A 23,269-nucleotide genomic window follows, 5' to 3' on the forward strand; every position below is an offset into this window, starting at 1 on the left:
TATGTCCCTCTTGTCTCTGTTATGTCCCTCTTGTCTCTGTTATGTCCCACTTGTCTCTGTTATGTCCCTCTTGTCTCTATTATGTCCCACTTGTCTCTGTTATGTCCCTCTTGTCTCTGTTATGTCCCGTTTGTCTCTGTTATGTCCCATTTGTCTCTGTTATGTCCCGTTTGTCTCTGTTGTGTCCGTCTTGTCTCTGTTATGTCCCGTTTGTCTCTGTTATGTCCCTCTTGTCTCTGTTATGTCCCGTTTGTCTCTGTTGTGTCCCGTGTGTCTCTGTTATGTCCCACTTGTCTCTGTTATGCCCCTCCTGTCTCTGTAATGTCCCTCTTGTCTCTGTTATGTCCCCTCTTGTCTCTGTTATGTCCCGTTTGTCTCTGTTATTTCACGTTTGTCTCTGTTTTGTCCCGTTTGTTCCTGTTATGTTCCACTTGTCCCTGTTATGTCCCGTGTGTCTCTGTTATGTCCCACTTGTCTCTGTTTTGTCCCGTGTGTCTCTGTTTTGTCCCGTTTGTTCCTGTTATGTTCCACTTGTCCCTGTTATGTCCCGTGTGTCTCTGTTATGTCCCACTTGTCTCTGTTATGTCCCATGTGACTCTGTTATGTCCCGTTTGTCTCTGTTATGTCCCTCTTGTCTCTGTTGTGTCCCTATTCTCTCTGTTATGTCCCACTTGTCTCTCTTATGTTCCTCTTGTCTCTGTTAAGTCCCGTTTGTCTCTGTTATGTCCCATTTGTCTCTGTTATGTCCCACTTGTCTCTGTTATGTCCCGTGTGTCTCTGTTATGTCCCCCTTTCTCTGTTATGTCCCGTGTATCTCTGTTATGTCCCACTTGTCTCTGTTATGTCTCTCTTGTGTCTGTTATGTCCCTCTTGTCTCTGTTATGTCCCTTTTGTCTCTGTTATGTCCCTCTTTTCTCTGTTATGTCCCTCTTGTCTCTGTTATGTCCCTCTTGTCTCTGTTCTGTCCCGTTTGTCTCTGTTGTGTCCCGTTTGTCTCTGTTATGTCCCACTTGTCTCTGTTGTGTCCCTCTTGTCTCTGTAATGTCCCTCTTGTTTCTGTTATGACCCTTTTGTCTCTGTTATGTCTCACTTGTCTCTGTTACATCCCTTTTGTCTCTGTTGTGTCCCTCTTGTCTCTGTTGTGTCCCTCTTGTCTCTGTTATGTCCCTCCTGTCTCTGTTATGTCCCGTTTGTCTCTGTTATGTCCCTCTTGTCTCTGTTATGTCCGTTTGTCTCTGTTGCGTCCCTCTTGTCTCTGTTATGTCCCTTTTGTCTCTGTTGTGTCCCTCTTGTCTCTGTTGTGTCCCTCTTGTCTCTGTTATGTCCTACTTGTCTCTGTTATGTCCCTCTTGTCTCTGTTACATCCCTTTTGTCTCTGTTGTGTCCCTCTTGTCTCTGTTGTGTCCCTCTTGTCTCTGTTATGTCCCTCTTGTCTCTGTTATGTCCCGTTTGTCTCTGTTGTGACCCATTTGTCTCGTTATGTCCCTCTTGTCTCTGTTATGTCCCTCTTGTCTCTGTTGTGTCCCGTCTGTCTCTGTTGTGTCCATCTTGTATCTGAAATGTCCCGTTTGTCTCTGTTATGTACCTCTTGTCTCTGTTATGACCGTCTTGTCTCTGTTATGTCCCACTTGTCTCTGTTATGTCCCTCTTGTCTCTATTATGTCCCACTTGTCTCTGTTATGTCCCTCTTGTCTCTGTAATGTCCCTCTTGTCTCTGTTGTGTCTCTCTTGTCTCTGTTATGTCCCACTTGTCTCTGTTATGTCCCTCTTGTCTCTGTTACGTCCCGTTTGTCTCTGTTATGCCCCTCTTGACTCTGTTGCGTTCCTCTTGTCTCTGTTATGTCCCTCTTGTCTCTGTTGTGTCTCTCTTGTCTCTGTTATGTCCCACTTGTCTCATTTATGTCCCTCTTGTCTCTGTTGTGTCGCTATTGTCTCTGTTATGTCTCTCTTGTCTCTGTTATATCCCTCTTGTCTCTGTTGCGTCCCTCTTGTCTCTGTTATGTCCCGTTTGTCTCTGTTATGTTCCTCTTGTCTCTCTTATGTCCCTCTTGTCTCTGTTATGTTCCTCTGGTCTCTGTTATGTCCCGTTTGTCTCTGTTATGTCCGTCTTGTCTCTGTTATGTCCCTCTTGTCACTGTTATGTCCCACTTGTCTCTGTTTTGTCCCGTTTGTCTCTGTTATGTCCCGTTTGTCTCTGTAATATCCCACTTGTCTCTGTTATGTCCCTCTTGTCTCTGTTATGTCCCTCTTGTCTCTGTTACGTCCGTCTTGTCTCTGTTATATCCCACTTGTCTCTTATGTCCCTCTTGTCTCTGTTATGTCCCACTTGTCTCTGTTACGTCCCACTTGTCTCTGTTACGTCCCTCTTGTCTCTGTTATGTCCCTCTTGTCTCTGTTATGTCCCACTTGTCTCTGTTACGTCCCACTTGTCTCTGTTACGTCCCTCTTGTCTCTGTTATGTCCCACTTGTCTCTGTTATGACCCACTTGTTTCTGTTACGTCCCTCTTGTCTCTGTTATGGCCCACTTGTCTCTGTTATGACCCACTTGTCTCTGTTATGTCCCTCTTGTCTCTGTTATATCCCACTTTTCTCTGTTATGTCCCTCTTGTCTCTGTTATGTCCCTCTTGTCTCTGTTATGTCCCACCTGTCTCTGTTACGTCCCGTTTGTCTCTGTTATGTATCTCTTGTCTCTGTTATGTTCCTCTTGTCTCTGTTGTGTTCCTCTTGTCTCTGTTATGACCCGTTTGTCTCTGTTATGTTCCTCTTGTCTCTGTTATGTCCCTCTTGTCTCTGTTATGTCCCTCTTGTCTCTGTTATGTACCACTTGTCTCTTTTCTGTCCCTCTTTTCTCTGTTGTATCCCGTTTGTACCTGTTATGTCCCACTTGTCTCTGTTATGTCCCGTTTGTCTCTGTTATGTTCCTCTTGTCTCTGTTATGCCCCTCTTGTCTCTGTTATGTCCCTCTTGTCTCTGTTTAGACCCGTTTGTCTCTGTTATGTTCCTCTTGTCTCTGTTATGTTTCTCTTGTCTCTGTTACGTCAGTCTTGTCTCTGATATGTCCTTCTTGTCTATGTTATATCCCACTTGTCTCTGATACGTCCCTCTTGTCTCTGTTATATCCCACTTTTCTCTGTTATGTCCCTCTTGTCTCTGTTATGTCCCACTTGTCTCTGTTATGTCCCACCTGTCTCTGTTACGTCCCGTTTGTCTCTGTTATGTATCTCTTGTCTCTGTTATGTTCCTCTTGTCTCTGTTGTGTTCCTCTTGTCTCTGTTATGACCCGTTTGTCTCTGTTATGTTTCTCTTGTCTCTGTTATGTCCAGTTTTTCTCTGTTGTGTCCCTCTTCTCTCTGTTATGTCCCACTTGTCTCTGTTATGTCGCTTTTGTCTCTTTTGTGTCCCTCTTGTCTCTGTTATGTCCCTCCTGTCTCTGTTATGTCTCACTTGTCTCTGTTACATCCCTCTTGTCTGTGTTACGTCCCACTTGTCTCTGTTATATCCCACTTGTCTCTGTTAAGTCCAGTTTGTCTCTGTTATGTCCCACTTGTCTCTGTTATGTCCCTCTTGTCTCTGTTATGTCCCACTTGTCTCTGTTATGTCTCACTTGTCTCTGTTATGTCCCGTTTGTCTCTGTTACGTCTCATTTGTCTCTGTTATGTCCCGTTTGTCTCTGTTATGTCCCTCTTGTCTCTGTTAAGTCCCATTTGTCTCTGTTATGTCCCGTTTGTCTCTGTTATGTCCCACTTGTCTCTGTTATGTCCCGTTTGTCTCTGTTATGTCCCACTTGTCTCTGTTATGTCCCGTTTGTCTCTGTTATGTACCTCATGTCTCTGTTATGTCCCTCTTTCCTCTGTTATGTCCCTCTTTCCTCTGTTATGTCCCACTTGTCTCTGTTATGTCCCGTTTGTCTTTGTTATGTCCCACTTGTCTCTGTTATGTCCCTCTTGTCACTGTTATGTCCCACTTGTCTCAGTTATGTCCCGTTTGTCTCTGTTATGTCCCTCTTGTCTCTGTTATGTCCCACGTGTCTCTGTTATGTCCCACTTGTCTCTGTTATGTCCCTCTTGTCTCTGTTATGTCCTGTTTGTCTCTGTTATGTCCCTGTTGTCTCTGTTATGTCCCACTTGTCTCTGTTATGTTCCTCTTGTCTCTGTTATGTCCGCCTTGTCGCTGTTATGTCCCTCTTGTCTCTGTTATGTCCCACTTGTCTCTGTTATGTCCCTCTTGTCACTGTTATGTCCCACTTGTCTCTGTTATGTCCCGTTTGTCTCTGTTATGTCCCACTTGTCTCTGTTATGTCCCGTTTGTCTCTGTTATGTCCCACTTGTCTCTGTTACGTCCCACTTGTCTCTGATACGTCCCTCTTGTCTCTGTTATGTCCCACTTGTCTCTGTAATGTCCCTCTTGTCACTGTTATGTCCCACTTGTCTCTGTTATGTCTCTCTTGTCTCTGTTAGGTCCCGTTTGTCTCTGTTATGTCCCTCTTGTCTCTGTAATGTCCCTCTTGTCTCTGTTATGTACCTCTTATCTCTGTTATGTCCCATCTTGGCTCTGTTATGTCCCGTCTAGTCTCTGTTTTGTCCCGTTTGTCTCTGTTCTGTCCCTCTTGTCTCTGTTATGTCCCACTTGTCTCTCTTATGTCCTGTCTTGTCTCTGTTGTGTCGCTATTGTCTCTGTAATGTCCCTCTTGTATCTGTTATGTCCCTTTTGTCTCTGTTGTGTCCCTCTTGTCTCTGTTATGTCCCTCTTTTCTCTGTTGTGTCCCTCTTGTCTCTGTTGTGTCCCTCTTGTCTCTGTTATGTTCCGATTGTCTCTGTTGTGTCCCTCTTGTCTCTGTTACGTCCGTCTTGTCTCTGTTATATCCCACTTGTCTCTGTTAAGTCCCTCTTGTCTCTGTTATGTCCCACTTGTCTCTGTTACATCCCACTTGTCTCTGTTACGTCCCTCTTGTCTCTGTTATGTCCCACTTGTCTCTGTTATGTCCCACTTGTCTCTGTTACGTCCCACTTGTCTCTGTTATGTCCCTCTTGTCTCTGTTATGTCCCGTTTGTCTCTGTTATTTCCCACTTGTCTCTGTTATGTCCCTCTTGTCTCTGTTATGTCCCTCTTGTCTCTGTTATGTCCCACTTGTCTCTGTTACGTCCCTCTTGTCTCTGTTATGTCCCTCTTGTCTCTGTTATGTCCCACTTGCCTCTGTTATGTCCCTCTTGTCTCTGTTATGTCCCTCTTGTCTCTGTTATGTCCCACTTGCCTCTGTTATGTCCCTCTTGTCTCTGTTACGTCCCGTTTGTCTCTGTTATGGTTGGTGTGAGTGGTTGGTTGCACTGACCGTGGTTTCAAAGCTTGTTTTTCTTGAGACCAACCTGAAATGAAGGAGAAACAAATTATCATATTGTGGGAAGGTGTTTGAGTGATCTTGGGGTCCTAGCTGTGACATCAGACATCAAGGGTATCAGAATGTGACCTCAGGTTAGAGTGTTAGGCATTGGAGACAAAATTCGGCCATTCACCCCATCGGCAGTTGGACCGAAGTGTCTGTTTCAGTTCTGTACATCTCTATGACTCTATGACTATGAGTCTGCTCCACTGTTCGATTAAAGTGAGAGACAAAAAAAACTGCTGGAGTCCAAAGTCCAAAGCCGGGCAGCATCAGTTGGTGGAGAAGTCAACCTTCTTCAGGAGTGGGGGAGGGTGTGGGGGGAAGCTGCACGTAAAGGGGGAGGTGGGGGCAGGTGGTGAAGTGGGGATAGGTGAAGACAGGTGGAGGGTACGACCTGGTTGGTCAATGGGAGGAGTCAATCCTGTTGGGGCAGGGAGCGATGGAAGGCAAGGGGAGGGGCTGGGAAGGGAATCGAGGGATGGGGGAGGGAGGTTATTTGAAATTGGAGAACTCAATGTTGAGTCCTGTAGGCTATGGCTGCCCAGGTGGAAGATAAGGTGTGGGGAGGAAATGAGGACTGCAGATGCTGGAGATCTGAGTTGAAGTGTGTGGTGCTGGGAAAGCACAGCCGGTCAGGCAGCATCCGAGGAGCAGGAGAAGGGAACTGAGAAATAAATGGGAGGGTCTGGGGAGAAGATGTTTGGGAATACGATAGGTCGGTGAAAGTGGGGGTGACGGTGATAGGCCAGAGAGGAGGGTGGAGCCGGTAGGTGGGAAGGAAGATGAATAGCTAGGACAGTTCAAGAGGGCAGTGCCAAGTTGGAAGGTTGGATCTGGGATAAGGTTGGGGAGAGGAGAAATAAGGAAACTGGTGAAATCCACATTGATCTGGTGCGGTTGGAAGGTCCCAAGGTGGAGGATGAGGTGTTCTTCCTCCAGGCACCGGGTGGCTAGAGTTTGGCGATGGAGGAGGCCCAGGACCTGCATGTCCTTGGCGGAATGGGAGGTGGAGTTAAAGTGTTCAGCCACAGGGTGGTTGGGTTTTTGCGTGCATTGTCCCAGAGATGTTCTCTGAAGTACTTTGCAAGTAGGCGGTTGGTATTGTTTCTCCAATAGAACTGTGGTTTATTTTGGCAATAGACTAAGCCAAGGATGGTCATTTTGGAAAGGGATTGGGAAAGGGAATTGAAACAGGTGGTGACTGGGAGGTCCGGCCGGCCCCTGTGGGCCTGGCTGAGATGTTTGGTGAACCGTTCCCCAAGTGTACACTTGGTCTCCCTGATGTGGAGAGGACCACACCAGGAGTACCTGATACAGCAAATGAGGGTGGAAGAGAGGCAGGTGAACCTCTGTCTCACCTGGAAGGACTATTTGGGGCCCGGGGTGGAGGTGAGGAGGGTGGTGTGCTGGTTTTGCAACTTTTCCGGTTGCAGGGGACGGTATCCGGGGATTCGGGTGATGGGGGGAGAGTGGCACAATCCATGGACTGTCAAATAGAACGGTCCTTGTGGAAGGCAGAGAGGAGTGGGGAGGGGAAGATGTTCCTGGTGGTGGGGTTGAGTTGTGGTTGGCAGAAGTGTTTGAGGATGATGCATTGGATGCAGAGACTGGTGGGGTGGTAGGTGAGGACAAGGGGGACTCGGGAGGGGTTTAGAGCAGTGGAACATGGAATGGAGGTGGTGTGTGGAGGGCTGTCGGGATGATAGAGGGGGAAAAGCACGTTATTCAAAATAGGTGGACATCTGGGATGCTTGTAAGTGGAATATCTCCTCATCCGAGCAGATGCAGTGAAGTGGAGGAATTGGGAGAATGGGATGGAGTTCTTGCACGATACTGGGTGGGAGGAGGTGTAGTCTGGGTAGTTATGGAAGTCTGTGGGTTTGTACACCATTCAATTATGACTGAAAGGAAAAGGTTGATAAGGAAACAGGGAATCCAGAAGGGAATCCAGAACTCTCAGAGATGATCGTTCAGTGAAGCAGTATGGACAGACTGAGGGCAGACTACGCATGGGAAAGAAACAAGAAAATGAAACCTCAAACTGGGTGGGTTACAGAGCTGAAACCGTGAAATGGAATTACTGCAACTGCTTTATTTACTTTGGGCTTTGATGAAACAGAGCACAGCGGGTTACTGAGGATTAACTGATGATTACTTGAAGGAATCACACTGTCATGGAAAGGGAGGAGGGTTGAGCTCCTTTGGTGATCTGCATCTCGATGGAGCTCAGATGGAGGGAAGTCACTGACAGGGTGGATCCAGCTCGAAGGAAAGCAGTTGGACTCTGAGCAAGACAATAGGTCACAGGCAGAACATGATGGTCGATGTATTATGGAGGATGCCAGTCAATCTATGAGCTCTCTTTTTGCTACATCACCCATATACATTGTAATTGATATTTTCCCCATTCCCGTTAATGCATACCAAATTTGTGCTGATTTTAGTTTGATTGTTAAAATAAAAGTTGGGTAAAATGAAATTTTGTTCATCGTTTTCTTCCATTGGGCTATTTGGCAAGTTTGATTGTTTTACCTCGTCAGTCTCCACAGGAATCATTACAACCGTATGAACCAGATTTTCACTGTCGCTCCATTTATACCATTGTAAAAGATCAGTAAGAAATGTTAAATCAATATCATTCCATTGTTGCATTACTGTACACAGAATAATTATAATGAAAACCTTTTCTGGATTTCTTGGGTTGGACTGTCAGTGTATTATGGTAGAATCGTTCCAGCTAAGAAGGCCATTTGGCCCATCATCTCTGTGCTAGCTCTCTGAAGAAGCAAGTCATCCCGTGCTAATCCTCCACCTTCTCTATATAGCTCTGCACCTTCTTCTTTCTCAGATAATAATCTAAGTCCCTCTTGAATGCTGTAACCGAAATCCCCTCCACTACACTCTCAGGAAGTTTATTATTCCAACTGCTATATACTTCCCACATTATTGTCATTTTGTCATTGCTTCTTTTGCGAATTACCTTAAATATATAGCATCTTTTTTTTATGCTTCCATCAATGGGAACAGTTTCTTCATACTTACTCTTTCTAGCTCTCTCATGATTTTGAATATCTTTTCAAATCACCTTTTAAGTTGTGATGGCGGCACGGTGGTTAGCACTGCTGCCTCACAGCGCCAGGGTCCCAGGTTTGATTCCAGTTGCGGGGTGACTGTCTGTGTGGAGTTTCCACCTTCTCCCCGTGTCTGCGTGAGTTACCTCCAGGTGCTCTGGTGTCCTCCCACAATCCAAAGATGTGCAGGTCAGGTGAGTTGCCCACAGTGCTAGATGCTTTAGTCAGAGGGGGATGCGTTACTCTTCAGAGGGTCAGTGTGGACTTGTTGCTGTAGGGAATCTAATCATGATGCTGCTTCTTTCATGAGGGGATGTTGTCCTTGGCCTTTTTTTTCAGAGAAGTTGTAAAAGCAGTGATTCCAAAATGTCTAGCTTTGAAGGGTTTTGGGGCCAGTTTGAATATAGCTAACAGATACTGCCTCAGGGAAAAGACTTTCAAGGTTTTAATAAAAAGACTTGTATAATGAAAGAGGAGTGGCCAATTCTCCGAGGGGAGCTTTTCTCTGGTTTGGTTTGGTCTGGCTGTTCACTGAAAGCAGTCAGGCAGTTTTAAAGCTGCTGCACCCAAAGATTCTCCCTCTCTCTCTCTGACATCACTCCTGTAAGACCCTGTGTTTGATTGTTCCTTTTTTTTTGCCAAGGAGGTGTTTATTGGGATTGAAGCAAGTATTTGGGACAGCGTCGTTAGTTGGGATAATCTGTTGGGTGTTTAGATAGTTTAAGTTATTCTGTATTCTGTTCTCTTTTGTGTGTGCATCATTCAGTAATCTTGCCAATAAATCCTGTTTTGTTTAAAACTAAGTGATTTGACCAGCTGCTGGAATATCCAGGTTACATCTGCTTAAAACAATTATCAAAGTTAGGATCGAGGCTACTTTCTTGAACTGTTTTGAGGGAATCTGCCCTGGTCCATAAAAACTTTCTCTGTTCCAAGAATATTAGAATATGTTTTCCAATCTATCTGTAAATTGCAAGTTCCTGCTAGCTTTCCTTAATTAATCCAAAATTTCCAAAGTGACTCTTGATTTTGTCCCAATTTATTGTTCCATAAATATACCCACTGCCAAGGTTAAACTGACAGGCCTTCCTAACACCATTGTTACACAGTAAATCACCAAAAGTTAGTGTCCAATAGAAGCAGCATTTTGGAAATGACATCTACATTTTTTAAATGCTTGTTTTTAAATAGCTCTGAATGAGCCTTTCTACTATGGCTATTTCATACTGAGCATCAATTTAAATCATTCATTGTTAAAATTTGCAAGGTTGCAGTTAAGATATTAGAGATGATGGTGGGTATGACTTACAGAAAGCACACATTTAATTCACTGTGGTTAAGGAAAAATAAATCAAATGGAAGTACAACATATAAAGCCATCCCAGGCCAAAATAATTCTGTTAAAGTGAAGTTCATTTTATCACTTCTGAAACAACAAAGCCAACTTAAACTATACATAGTCACCAAGGTTCGTTAACATTTCAAAACTATGAGATTACATGTTTAAACTCTGAAAATGAAAGAGGCTACACCTTCATTATAAAACATGGTTTCAGTATTATTAAGCACAGATTTATAAGGTTCACATGTGACTGACATATTTGAAATTGTAGTGGAAAAATATGTAACTGAGAGGCTAGGAACAAGTCATCATCACAGCCAAATATCTGACACTGTCTGTCAGGAGGAGAGTTAATGCTGATAGGTAGTTTGCACTGCCTTGCAATAAAAAGACAAGATTTAATTTGCATACATCTATCAAGAAAATGATATTAACCCAGACCAACACGACTATTATTTTGAGCTACGTGAGACAAAATACTTTTCATTTATTCCTTATTCTGAATAGACGTTTCTTCCACACAGCAGTCCCTAATTTGTGACTAGTGTTTTGCACGTCTAACATTCAACATGGTTTGAATTTGTGGAGTTTATTTACATCCATTTCAACATGTGATTTCCCCAAAGAATTTATATCCTGATACCTGCTTAGTCAGCATGTTTTAGCTGGTCGACTTCACAGATTGCAGATTTCTTCTATTCAGGTTTAAGCTTCAAATTTAATTTTGGCCAAAGTAATTTTCCATTAGATATAAAAATAAATAAAATGACAAAATAGTTGACATTGAAATTGAAATTTTTTATGGAATACTTGATGTATAACTAATGTTTTAGAGAAGGCATATTAAGCCAAACACCCATTATTTTGTAATAAAGGATGTATTGCCAAAGGAAGTGAGTTACACTGTGTGTAATTATTTGTCCATCTCTGCTTTCAGACTAATGCCATGCGGTTGGGTTGGAATGGGAATGGGACTTAGGGAAAGGACAAGGCAATATGAATGTAGATCCATGACAGGACTTGGGTGGATGTTCAGTGGTGATTGATAAGCAGTGTTGTGCTGAGGAAGTGGTTTGTTGACCAATGTATGCTGCCATTTCCAGGGGTGATATTTCAGTGTAGCAGTACGGGCAAAGTGACCAGAGATTATGCTCAGGAAAGATGAAAAGAATAAAAACTCAAAACTGGGCTTATTGCCAGAAATAGTAAAATTAAATTACTATTATTATATAGGGAAACTGAGTAATCAGGGTATTCATTATTTCGGAAGGAAGTCATAGACCGGAACTGTAGACCGATGAGCCTAACATCGGTGGTGGGCAAGTTGTTGGAGGGAATCCTGAGGGATAGAATTTACATGTATTTGGAAAGGCAAGGACTGATTCGGGATAGTCAACATGGCTTTGTGCGTGGGAAATCATGTCTCACAAACTTGATTGAGTTTTTTGAAGAAGTAACAAAGAAGATTGATGAGGGCAGAGCGGTAGATGTGATCTATATGGACTTCAGTAAGGCGTTCGACAAGGTTCCCCTTGGGAGACTGGTTAGCAAGGTTAGATCTCATGGAATACAGGGAGAACTAGCCATTTGGATACAGAACTGGCTCAAAGGTAGAAGACAGAGGGTGGTGGAGGAGGGTTGTTTTTCAGACTGGAGGCCTGTGACTAGTGGAGTGCCACAAGGATCGGTGCTGGGTCCTCTACTTTTCGTCATTTACATAAATGTGAACACAGACAGTGTTGTTACTATGTTTGCAGATGACACCAAAATTGGAGGTGTAGTGGACAGCGAAGAGGGCTACCTCAGATTACAACAGGATCTGGACCAGATGGAGAAAGTGAGGTCTGCAGATGCTGGAGATCAGAGATGGAAATGTGTTGCTGGAAAAGTGCAGCAGGTCAGGCAGCATCTAGGGAACAGGAGAATCGACGTTTCGGGCATTAGCCCTTCTTCTCCTGTTCCCTAGATGCTGCCTGACCTGCTGCGCTTTTCCAGCAACACATTTCCATCTCTGGACCAGATGGGCCAATGGGCTGAGAGGTGGCAGATAAAGTTTAATTCAGATAAATGTGAGGTACTGCATTTTGGGAAAGCAGATCTTAGCAGGACTTATACACTTAATGGTAAGGTCCTAGGGTGTGTTGCTGAACAAATAGACCTTGGAGTGCAGGTTCATAGCTCCTTGAAAGTGGAGTCACAGGTAGATAGGATAGTGAAGGCGGCGTTTGGTATGCTTTCCTTTATTGGTCAGAGTATTGAGTACAGGAGTAGGGAGGTCATGTTGCGGCTGTACAGGACATTGGTTAGGCCACTGTTGGAATATTGCGAGCAATTCTGGTCTCCTTCCTATCAGAAAGATGTTGTGATAGTTGAAAGGGTTCAGAAAAGATTTACAAGAATGTTGCCAGGGTTGGAGGATTTGAGCTACAGGGAGAGGCTGAACAGGCTGGGGCTGTTTTCCCTGGAACGTCAGAGGCTGAGGGGTGACCTTATAGAGGTTTACAAAATTATGAGGGGCACGGATACGATTAATAGACAAGGTCTTTTCCCTAGGTTGGGGGAGTCCATAACTAGAGGGCATAGGTTTCGAGTAAGAGAGGAAAGATATAAAATGGACCTAAGGGGCAACCTTTTCATGCAGAGGGTGGTACAGGTGTGAAATGAGCTGCCAGAGGAAGTGGCAGAGGCTGGTACAGTTACAGCATTTAAAAGGCATCTGGATGGGTATATGAATAGGAAGGGTTTAGGGGAATATGGGCCAAGTGCTGGCAAGTGGGACTAGATCAGGATAGCATATATGGATATATGGTCGGCATGGACAAGTTGGACTGAAGGGTCTGTTTCCGGGCTGTACATCTCTATGGCTATGTGATTGACAAAAAATGAAAAGGAGGTGAGTAGCATTGTTAGTAAAGGACTTTTCAGTGCAGCATGAGGACCGATATCGATTCAGAAAAACATGACATGGAATTGTTAAAATGACTATATAATAACTTCTTTTATTGTAACCATTGACATAATTTAACAATGGGTTATGGGAAATGTTTATTATATCAGAGAAAGATGATTCTGTTCCACTGGGGTAAGTGCTCAGACCACTGCTTTTATTTTTGCTGTACGTGTATAAATTATTTAGATATTTGAAAAGAAAACAGCATTTAAAACTTTTCCAATGATACCAATCCTAGTGAGAAAGCTGCCAACTGAGTGCAATAGGACACAGACAATGGGTGAAGTGGTGGCTTAGTGGTTAGCACTGCTGCCTCACCGCACCAGGGACCTGGGTTCGATTCCAGCCTCAGGCGACTGTCTGTGTGGAGTTCACACATTCTCCCCACGTCTGTGCGGGTTTTCTCCGGGTGCTCCGGTTTCTTCCCACAGTCCAGGGATGTGGAGGTTAGGGGAATTGGCCATGCTAAAATGTTCAGGGATGTGCAAGGTAGGGAAATGTAGGATTACAGGGATAGGGTAGGGGGTCTTGGTCTGGGTGGATGCTCTTGAGAAAGTTGGTGTGGACTCAATGGGCTGAATGGCCTGTTTCCACACTGTTGGGATTCTATGATAGATAGATTTGTAACAGAGGGAATGGGAGTTGATGTACTTTGCAGATGGGGACAGAGAAAGGCAGTCTGGATTAAATAGATTTAATACATAAATTATAGACTGTTATGAGGAGTGTGTCAAAACAGAATAACTTGGAGGTGGCAGGACATATTGAGAAAGTAATAAGTGAAGCCTATAGGATCTATAACTTCACAGCTATAGGCACAGAGACAAAAGCAGGGAGGCTTCCAAAAATTCCAAAAACTATAATTATATTGTAATGAGAATATTCTGTCTTATACTTTAGAAAGGAAGTCACCTGCTTGAGAAGGTCATGAGTATTTTACTTGGATAGTTCCAGAGATGAGGAATTTCAGGGACCTGATTTTGTTGGAAAAACTGGGTTTATTTTCCTTGGAGTAAAGGATATTGAAGGGAGATTTGACAGTGGGATACAAAACTCTGAGTGTGTTAGAGAATGTGGCCCAAACTCTTGCTGGTGTTGCAAGATGAGAGGAACATAGCTTCAAGGTTATTGGTAAGAGATGTGGGGAGTGTCATGAGGAACTCTTTTATGCAGCAAGTTGTAATGAGGGGGGACTTGCTGACTCTGGGGGTCGTAGAAATGGAGATGGCATATCATTTGAAAAGGAAATTAGATGAAAACTTGAGGATAATAAACTTGCAGAGTTAAAGGGACAATTGCTTAAAAACCGAAAGAACTGCAGATGCTGTCAATCTGAAACAAAAACTGAAGTAGCTAGAAAAGCTCAGCGGGTCTCTTAGCATCTGTACAGAAAAAATCAGAGTTAACGTTTCGGGTTGAGTGACCTTCCACGGAATGTAAAGTAGATGGTCTGGTGTTGTAAACAATTAGGAAAACATGTGGTATTTTGGCCTTCACTGCCAGATGATATGAGTTCAGGAATAGGCATGTAACACTGCAGTTATACTGGGCCTTGGTGAGACCATACTTGGAGTATTGTGTGAAGTTTTGACCATCTAACTAGAGAAAGGATGTATTTGCCATGGAGGGATTGCAGGTGGAGATTCAATAGGCTGATAGGGGAAAGACAGGACTGTCCTATGAAGACAGATCAGTTCAACTCAGCCTGTATTCACTCAAGTTTAGAAGGATGAGAGGGGATCTGATTAAAATGTGTAAATCTCTAACAGGGCTGGAAAGCCTAGATGCAGGAAATCTGCTTTCCCCCTCACTGGGGAGTCCAGAACCAAGGGACATGGTCATAAGATCCATGTAGACTATTTAGGACTGATTTGAGGAAAGATGGTTTCACTCAAAGGATAGTGAATCAGTGAAATTCTCTGTGGAAGGCTGTGGACAGCAAGCCACTGAATATGTTCAAGAGAGAGCTGGAGAAAATATTGGATTTTAAAGGCATCAAAGTAGATGACTCCTCCCTACTCTAACATTTTGACATCACTTGCATCCATTTGTACTCAAAAATCATTTATGCTCAAAAGTGGTCATTTATTTAGCCCTAATCTGACTTAACTTACTCTCAAAAACAATTATTTAGCCATCAGTTGACATCCAAGTGGCAATCAACTGACATAATTTGACCTCAAAGTGATCAGTAATTGACCTGTTCCATGATGTTATTACACACCTGGAGAGCAGGTAACAGCAGCATCACTGGTGACCATTTACCATAACCTAATTAGACTCAAACTGCTTCAAAGGATTTAATTGACATCAAAAGTGATCATGGCCTGTTTGTTCGGAAAAGCAAAATTTAATTTCTCGCAATTATGACAAAAATAGCCAAGCTTCTGACATCAACAATATCATAACAAGGATATTGCAAAGACATAATCTGATGTAACATGTCATACCTGCTGATATAGAATGGGTAGATTGGTTCAAACTTCACAAATCACAAGTGCAGATCCAAAAATATCGTCCCTTTCTGTACCTGTGATTTTAATAAATGTTTTTCCAAAGATCAAAGTTTGTCTCATCCTATCCATACCAACCATGCCCCATCCCCCATCCCCCATGCCCCATCCCCCATGTCCTCCACATCTGCAAAGATGCTTCAACCAATCATTCTTCAAAGCAAGAACCTACTGGAATCCTGGGAAACCCACCCTATTTAGAATCTGATTGGCTCCATTACATCTAACTACAGAAGGTTACTATAATGGGTGGATATTACTTACTTACTAACTGTGCTATTATAAAGTAAAAAATATATTACATTGTGTCATGTTGCTTTCCAATTTCTGTGTGTGGAAGTCCGTACATGTACACACAGTCTATCGCACCGCGGTGTTCACTTCAGGTTGTGATTGTGTTCCTCTGAAACAACTTTAAGTGAATCCCATTTTTCTGTTAAAACCAACACATAAACTAAATAATTATTGTGTAGGATCTTTGTCATCAAACAAAAAGTATTAAAATATTATACCCTGTAAATTGAAATGTATTATATTGCTAAATTTCTACATTGATGAATGGTAACTTTTAATTTAAAATAAATTTAAGAGTACATTGTGATGGAAAACCTATCATTTCAGTTACTGTATCGATAGCTTGCAGCTTGATCCTCTCACTCCCTGATTCTCCAAGGTCACTATTAAACCATCTCCCCCCTGACTCTCGGATTCTCCAAGGTCACTGTTAAACCATCTCCCCCCTGACTCTCGATGGTCCAAACTGCAGCCTCTTCCCCACTTCGACCTTTCAACTTACAGACTCCCTTCTTTGTGCACAATCTGCTCCTTCACTCACCCACACCCCTCACCACTTCCCTTTCCCAAACTCTTCCTTTTCAACTCCAAGATTGTGACAGGGCTGGCTGTGAGGATGTATAATTGACGAGTGGGACTGTTTAAGCTGATGTTTTTAATTACATTCTGCCACTCACTGCTTCTCTCTCCTGAACCCTTCCTGTAAATGAGAGTCTGGAAATGAGTGGTAAGAGACAGGAAAACCTTTGACAGTCATTTATATTTTCCTGTGTGACTGTGATAGAGAGACTCCATGGGACGACATGTGAATCCCACACACACTGACATTCATGCAAACACACCCTCCCACCCACTGGGATCTGTGGCCTGCACATACTCATAGATTCCCTACTGTGTGGAAGCAAGCCATTCAGCCCATTGAGTCAAAGCCAACCTTCCAAAGAGCATCCCACCCAGATCTATATCCCTACCCTATCCCTGTAACCTTGCATTTCCCATGGTTAATCCATCTAACATGTACATCCCTGGACACTATGGACAATTTAGAATGGCCAATCCACCTCGCATGCACACCTTTGGACTGTGGGAGGAAATCTACACAGACACTGGGAGAATGTGCAAACTCCACACAGACAGTCACCTGAGGATGGAATCAAACTCGGGTCCCTGGTGCTGAGGCAGCAGTGCTAACCACTGATGTACCATGCCACCTATTAGGACATGGTGTCTACACACAATGCTGGCTATCAAAGCCAGGGATCCACACTCGTTGCATACTCACGTTTGAGCTCAGTGAACATGCTTCAATGCAAACATTTTACAGTGGGGTTGAGCAATATCCTATTTGCACGAGATGTTGTTGCTCAGTTGGAGTCCAGCTCTTTGTATCTGTAGAAAGTGCAGCATATTGTACATTAATTAAATTCTATCAGAGCGGGTGATAGCAGTATTACAGAAACCTTTCATTTCTGATATATAAATATTTGCAATTGGAGGTTGCATACATGACTTACAGATAAATACATGGAACGTTTCTCATTAAAGATACAAATGTATAATTAATGGGACTTTTCAATACAGCTGGGGTAGTCAGAGAAACAACAATTTTTTTTAATGTTCTTATTTAGAACCTATGATTCTTGTTGAACTTATCAGTCTTGTTGAAATTATCAACATAAAGAATAAATTTATGTTAAATTTTTAGACAATAATGTACTGAACACACTCATCCTTAGATATAGCCAGTGAAGAATGTTCCTAATGTACAAATTATACAAACCAGACAGACAGTGTAATGTATGAAAAATGAGGAAAAAATGCAGTTCTTATTTTGACAGTGCAACAATTAACAGACTGCAGCAATGATCAAAGACTTGGTGAGATGCAGGGAGAATTCTGGAAGATAGGGATTTGCAATTGAGGAAAGGTTCACATGGCATAATAAACCATGAGGCAGAAATTCATGTGGTTCGTTGATGGTAGGTAAATCTTAAAATTTAACTGAAGCCTTCTGCCCATTGCCTGCCATTTATTTTTATAATTTAGTACAGTGTCAATAAAATGTTAATGATCAGAATTAAAATTAGATTTAAAATAACATTCACCAAAGTGTATGAGGCAATTATATCATCATTTGATTCATTTAAGAGTGAGATAAGTAAAACAACAAAGGAAAGACACTAATTTAGGTTACATAACTAGATGGAATCATATAAATCTACTATCTAATTTTTTATAAATAAAAATTCCCAAAGCCTTCTCATTTGCTGACTTTAAGGTGATGAGTCCACCATTTATTTTGTAGAGAGACACTTCTCACTAATGTGTAGCACTGTCTGTGTCTCTCTGCAAGTGCACAGGCACTGAGCGATGTCAATGATGGCTGCTACAAAAACCTTCATTTGTCCTGAAATCATTTAGCAAGGACCACTTTCTGTATGACCCAGAAATATTTGACTGCAGCTAAAGTGAATGTTTATTTTAAGAAATATTACCTGCTTTTAAAAATTATCAGGAACACATAGAATTGAATCTTCCCCCTGTCCTAACCCATTCCCAGGCCTAGCAGTTGGGTAATGCTAGATATCCATCAGTATTGTTACAATTAACCATAGAGTCATAGAGTCATAGAGACGTACAGCATGGAAACAGACCCTTCGGTCCAACTTGTCCATGCCAACCAGATATCCCAACCTAATGTAGTCATTTTTACCAGAACTTGGCCCATATCCCTCTAAACCCTTCCTATTCATATGCCTATCCTGATGCCTTTTAAATGCTGTAATTGTACCAGCCTCCACCACTTCCTCTGGCAGCTCATTCCATACACGCGCCACCCTCTGTGTGAAAAGGTTGTCCCTTAGATCCCTTTCAAATCTTTCCCCTCTCACCCTGAACATATGCCCTCTAGTTCTCCCCCACCCCAGGGAAAAGACTTTGTTTATTTACCCCATCCATGCCCCTCATGATTTTATAAACCTCTATGAGGTCACCCCTCAGCCTCAGCCACTCCAGGGAAAACAGCCCCAGCCTATTCAACCTCTCCCTGTAGCTCACTTTCTTTAATGAATTTGAGGGGTTTTTGGGTCATGTGATTATGTATATCCTTGAATGCTAGAACCATTGTAAACACAGTTAGAAATCACATGACATGAGGTTATAGTCCAGCAGGTTTATTTGTAATCGCAAACTTTCAGAGCGCTGAGCGCTGCTCCTTCATCAGGTAAAGTAACTTCACTGAGCAAAGGGGCAGCGCTCAGATAACTTGCGATTTCAAATAAACCTGCTGGACCATAACCTGGTGTTGTGTGATTTCTGACCCTGTTCACTCCAGTCCAACACTGGCCCCTTCACCTCATTGTAAGCACAAAAACACATTCAAAGCAATTACAACTCTGTCATATATCAACATGAATGAATTCAACCAGCAAAACTCCAAAGAGTACTAATTCAAAGCTGTTTGCTGTTTATTACATAAAACACAAGCAAATATCAGAGGCAGTATTTTCTAGCCTCGTGACATTTATTCTTATTTAATTGAAGAAAGCCACTGATGACATTTACACTTCTTTCAAATCACATGAGCACCAGCTGTAGCAGATTGGGGAGCAGTTCATTTTGATAACAAAGACCAATCTGGGGAAAAGTTAAATATTGGAACAAACGGAACACAAAACTTTTGCTTCTATGAGAAATGTTGAGGTATAAAGACAATAATAAATCAAACTTAGATCAGCACTCCCAGCTTTATCAGTAACAAAATAACAAGGCTTTCAATGTATTTTAAAACAAAATATGGCAAAAATGGTGGTAAAAATAGACCATCAATTCTTGACTTCCATCATTTGATTGTTGACATACCCAGGATCTTTCATGAACTAAAATGGTTTCAGAAAAGTAAAAATACCAATTTAAGATGGTCACAAGATCACCTGACCACAGGCTGAGCCAGTCAGGAAGCCATTAATAAATAAGATGCAAACTGAAGTCAACATGTCAACAAAATATCAGAAACCATTCACTCTGATCTGTATCTTCGGTTTGATTCACAATCTTCTAGAGGCAGCATATACTGAGATGAAATTCACTTGCAAAATATCCAATATGGTAAACAACAATGAAGCCAGATATGAAAGTGCATAAAGGAACTGTATTTCTGGTTTTGGGCAGAGCTGAACAGACATGTGATGGGTTTGAAAGACTTGGTCTCTCTCTCAACCACTCCAAAGAGCATTTGCTACCACTGAGGATACAATTTATCAACAGAACAACCATTATTAGATTAGATTACTTACAGTGTGGAAACAGGCCCTTCAGCCCCAACAATCCACACCGACCCATACCCCTACCTTTACCCCTTCACCTAACACTACAGGCAATTTAGCATGGCCAATTCACCTAACCTGCACATTTCTGGACTGTGGGAGGAAACCAGAGCACCCGGAGGAAACCCACACAGACACAGGGAGAATGTGCAAACTCCACACAGACAGTTGCCTGAGGTGGGAATTGAACCTTGGATCTCTGGCGCTGTGAGGCAGCAGTGCTAACCACTGTGCCACCATGCCACAGCATCTGCAGTCCTCATTTTCTCTATGATCTCAGGTTGAACCGAACACCTCAATATTTCATGCTGCATGTTCTTAATCTACCCTTTTTCAACAGTCTCCCCCTTTTAAGTGAACTACTTGTGTTTGTGTTTGAAAATTTGATGTCATATTTTATTGTTTAACTTGGGGTTAGTGAGTAATAAAATTCCTCTTTCTTTCACTCAAGAAAACCTTACAATTGACACCTTGATTTAGATTGGGTGAACTATGTTTTAACTGTGAACTAGTTGTGTGCTAAAATGAATTAAATATCTTTGTTGCGGCCAATCGAGGTGATTCAGAAAAAGAGGGAACTGATTCACTTCTCCTCAGCTGGTCATCATAAAATGTTGCAAGGCACTTTTCACACTGTAAATTATTGCTTTATTTATGGACAGAATTGAATCTACTAACGTTTGTCTGTGGAGTAACTTATGATGCGTAAAATATTGTAGAAAATGGTATACAATATATTCTTTTCTGTAAATTTGTTACCATAACATCATTATTGTTTTTGTAACTTATTGACTGGTTTGGGCATCATTGCAGAGTGTCATTCCTTTTCCACTCCCAGTTATTTGTGAAAGATGTGGGTCAGCCACTCCATGATTTCTGCAGTCTTTGTCGTAATGGTACTTCCATGATAGTGGGTACGATGGAATTCGAGGATTTTGACCAATCATCATTGGAGGAATGCCTGGTCAAATTACATTGACAAGTGATTGAGAGGAAATGATGATGATTCATGAATATTGTTGTTATTTTTAAATATACCTTATTCACAAAAGTTATAAATGTACATGACAAAAATTTTTGACTTGAAAATTAGAGAGGATGCAACCAAATAAATTAGTCCTACATTCAACGTGTTCCATCACTGGGTATTTCACATTTACAGCTTCACAGCAAAGATTTTAAATTAGAAACCGCAGAAAGTGCAACAGTAATAACCTTTCCTCTCTGTATAAATCCCACTCTGTGGTGGCTCACTGCAATTTCAATTTCCTTAATGCTCACTGTGTGTATTCCTTGTCAGGCATTTGGTATCGAGTCATAGAGATGTACAGCAAGGAAACAGACCCTTCGATCCAACTCATCCACGTCGACCAGATATCCCAACCTAATCTAGTCCCATTTGCCAGCAATTGGCCCCATTCCCTCTAAACCCTTCCTATTTAATTACCCATCCAGATGACTTTTAAATGTTGTAATTGTACCAGACTCCACCACTTCCTCTGGCAGCTCATTCCATGGTATATAGCATTTCATTTAGAACTGAGCTGAGGAGAAATGTCTTCACCAAGGGAGTGGGGAGCCTATAGAGCTCTGTCACAGAAAACAGTTGAGACCAAAACGCTGAATGTTTTCAAGAAGGAATTATACATCGTTCTGAGGGTAAAAGGGATCAAAGAGGATGGGTACAGGGGACCGAGCTGGATGATAAGCGATGATCATATCGAATGATGCAGGATTTGAAAGGTTGAGAGGTCAACTTAGAACATAGAACATAGAACATTGCAGCACAGGACAGGCCCTTCGGCCCTCGATGTTGCGCCGACCTGTGAAACTAATCTGCATTATTCCATTCTCATCCATATGTCCATCTAATGACCATTTAAATGTCCTTAAGTTTGACAAGTCCACTACTGTTGCAGGCAGTGCATTCCATGCCCCAACTAAACTCTGGGTAAAGAAACTACCTCTGACATCTGTCCTATATCTATCACCCCTCAATTTAAAGCTATGCCCCCTCATGCTAGCCATCACCATCTGAGGAAAAAGGCTCTCCCTGTCCACCCTATCTAACCCTCTGATTATCTTATATGTTTCAATTAAGTCACCTCTCAACCTTCTTCTCCCTAACAAAAACAGCCTCAAGTCCCTCAGCCTTTCCTCGTAAGACCTTCCCTCCACACCAGGCAACATCCTGGTAAATCTCCTCTGAACTCTTTTCAAAATTTTCCCATTCTTCCTATAATGCGGTGACCAGAACTGTACACACTACTCCAAGTGTGGCCGCACCAGAGCTTTGTACAGCTGCAGCATAACCTCATGGTTCCGAAACTCAATTCCTCTACTGAAATCTCTCTGTTCACCTACACTACCAAGAATCTTACCATTAGCCCAGTACTCTTTATTCCTGTTGCTCTTTCCAAAATGAATCACCTCACACTTGTCCACATTAAACTCCATTTGTCACCCCTCCGTCCAGCTCTGCATCTTATCTATGTCCCTCTGTAACCTACAACATCCTTCAGCACTATCTGCAACTCTGCCTTACCTTAGTGTTATCTGAAAATTTACTAACCCCATCCTTCTACGCCCTCATTCAGGTCATTTATAAAAATAACAAACATCAGTGGCCCCAAAACAGATCCTTGCAGTACACCGTTAGTAAATGAACTCCAAAATAAATATTTCCCATCAACCACCACCCTCTGTCTTCTTTCAGCTAGCCAATTTCTGATCCAAACCGTTAAATCGCCCTCAATCCCATGCCTCTGTATTTTGTGCAATAGCCTACCGTGGGGAACCTTATCAAACACCTTACTGAAATCCATATACACCACATCAACCACTTTACCCTCATCTACCTGTTTGGTCACCATCTCAAAGAACTCAATAAGGTTTGTGAGGCATGACCTACCCTTCACAAAACCGTGCTGACTATCCCTAATCAAGATACTCCTTCCTAGATGATTATAAATCCTGTCTTTTATAATCCTTTCCAACACTTTACCCACAACCGAAGTAAGGCTCACTGGTCTATAAATTCCATGGTTGTCTCTAATCCCCTTCTTGGACAAGGGGCAACATTTACTAACCTCCAGTCTTCTGGTACTACTCCTGTCGTCAATGACGACATAAAGATCAGAGCCGAAGGCTCTGAAATCTCCTCCCTGGCTTCCCAGAGAATCCTCGGATAATTCCCATCCAGCCCAGGGGACTTGTCTATTTTCACACTTTTCAGAATTGCTAACACCTCCCCCTTGTGAACCTCAATCCCGTCCAGTCTAGTAGCCTGTACATCAGTATTGTCCTTGATAACATTGTCTTTTTCCAGTGTGAGTATTGATGAAAAATATTCATTTCGCACTTCCCCTATCTCCTCTGACTTGACGTGCAAC

The 23,269-nt window shown here is 42.5% G+C and overlaps 1 long non-coding RNA gene across 1 annotated transcript in view; it reads right to left on the bottom strand.

The window, feature by feature from the left end:
- Window positions 1-5,270: 5,270 nt before the first annotated feature.
- LOC148150067 (uncharacterized) overlaps window positions 5,271-23,269 on the bottom strand; it is a 445,656-nt gene continuing 427,657 nt past the window's right edge. Inside the window, exons 2-4 of the long non-coding RNA XR_015756810.1 lie at window positions 16,835-16,941; window positions 15,196-15,275; window positions 5,271-5,365 (exon numbers count right to left, since the gene is read on the bottom strand). This is a non-coding gene — a long non-coding RNA (uncharacterized LOC148150067). The remainder of the gene's footprint in view (window positions 5,366-15,195; window positions 15,276-16,834; window positions 16,942-23,269) is intronic.

This window comes from Chiloscyllium plagiosum, unplaced genomic scaffold, assembly GCF_037043375.1.
Source record: "Chiloscyllium plagiosum isolate Xiang-an unplaced genomic scaffold, Cpla_swu_hap1 HiC_scaffold_4, whole genome shotgun sequence".
Lineage (NCBI taxonomy): Eukaryota > Metazoa > Chordata > Chondrichthyes > Orectolobiformes > Hemiscylliidae > Chiloscyllium > Chiloscyllium plagiosum.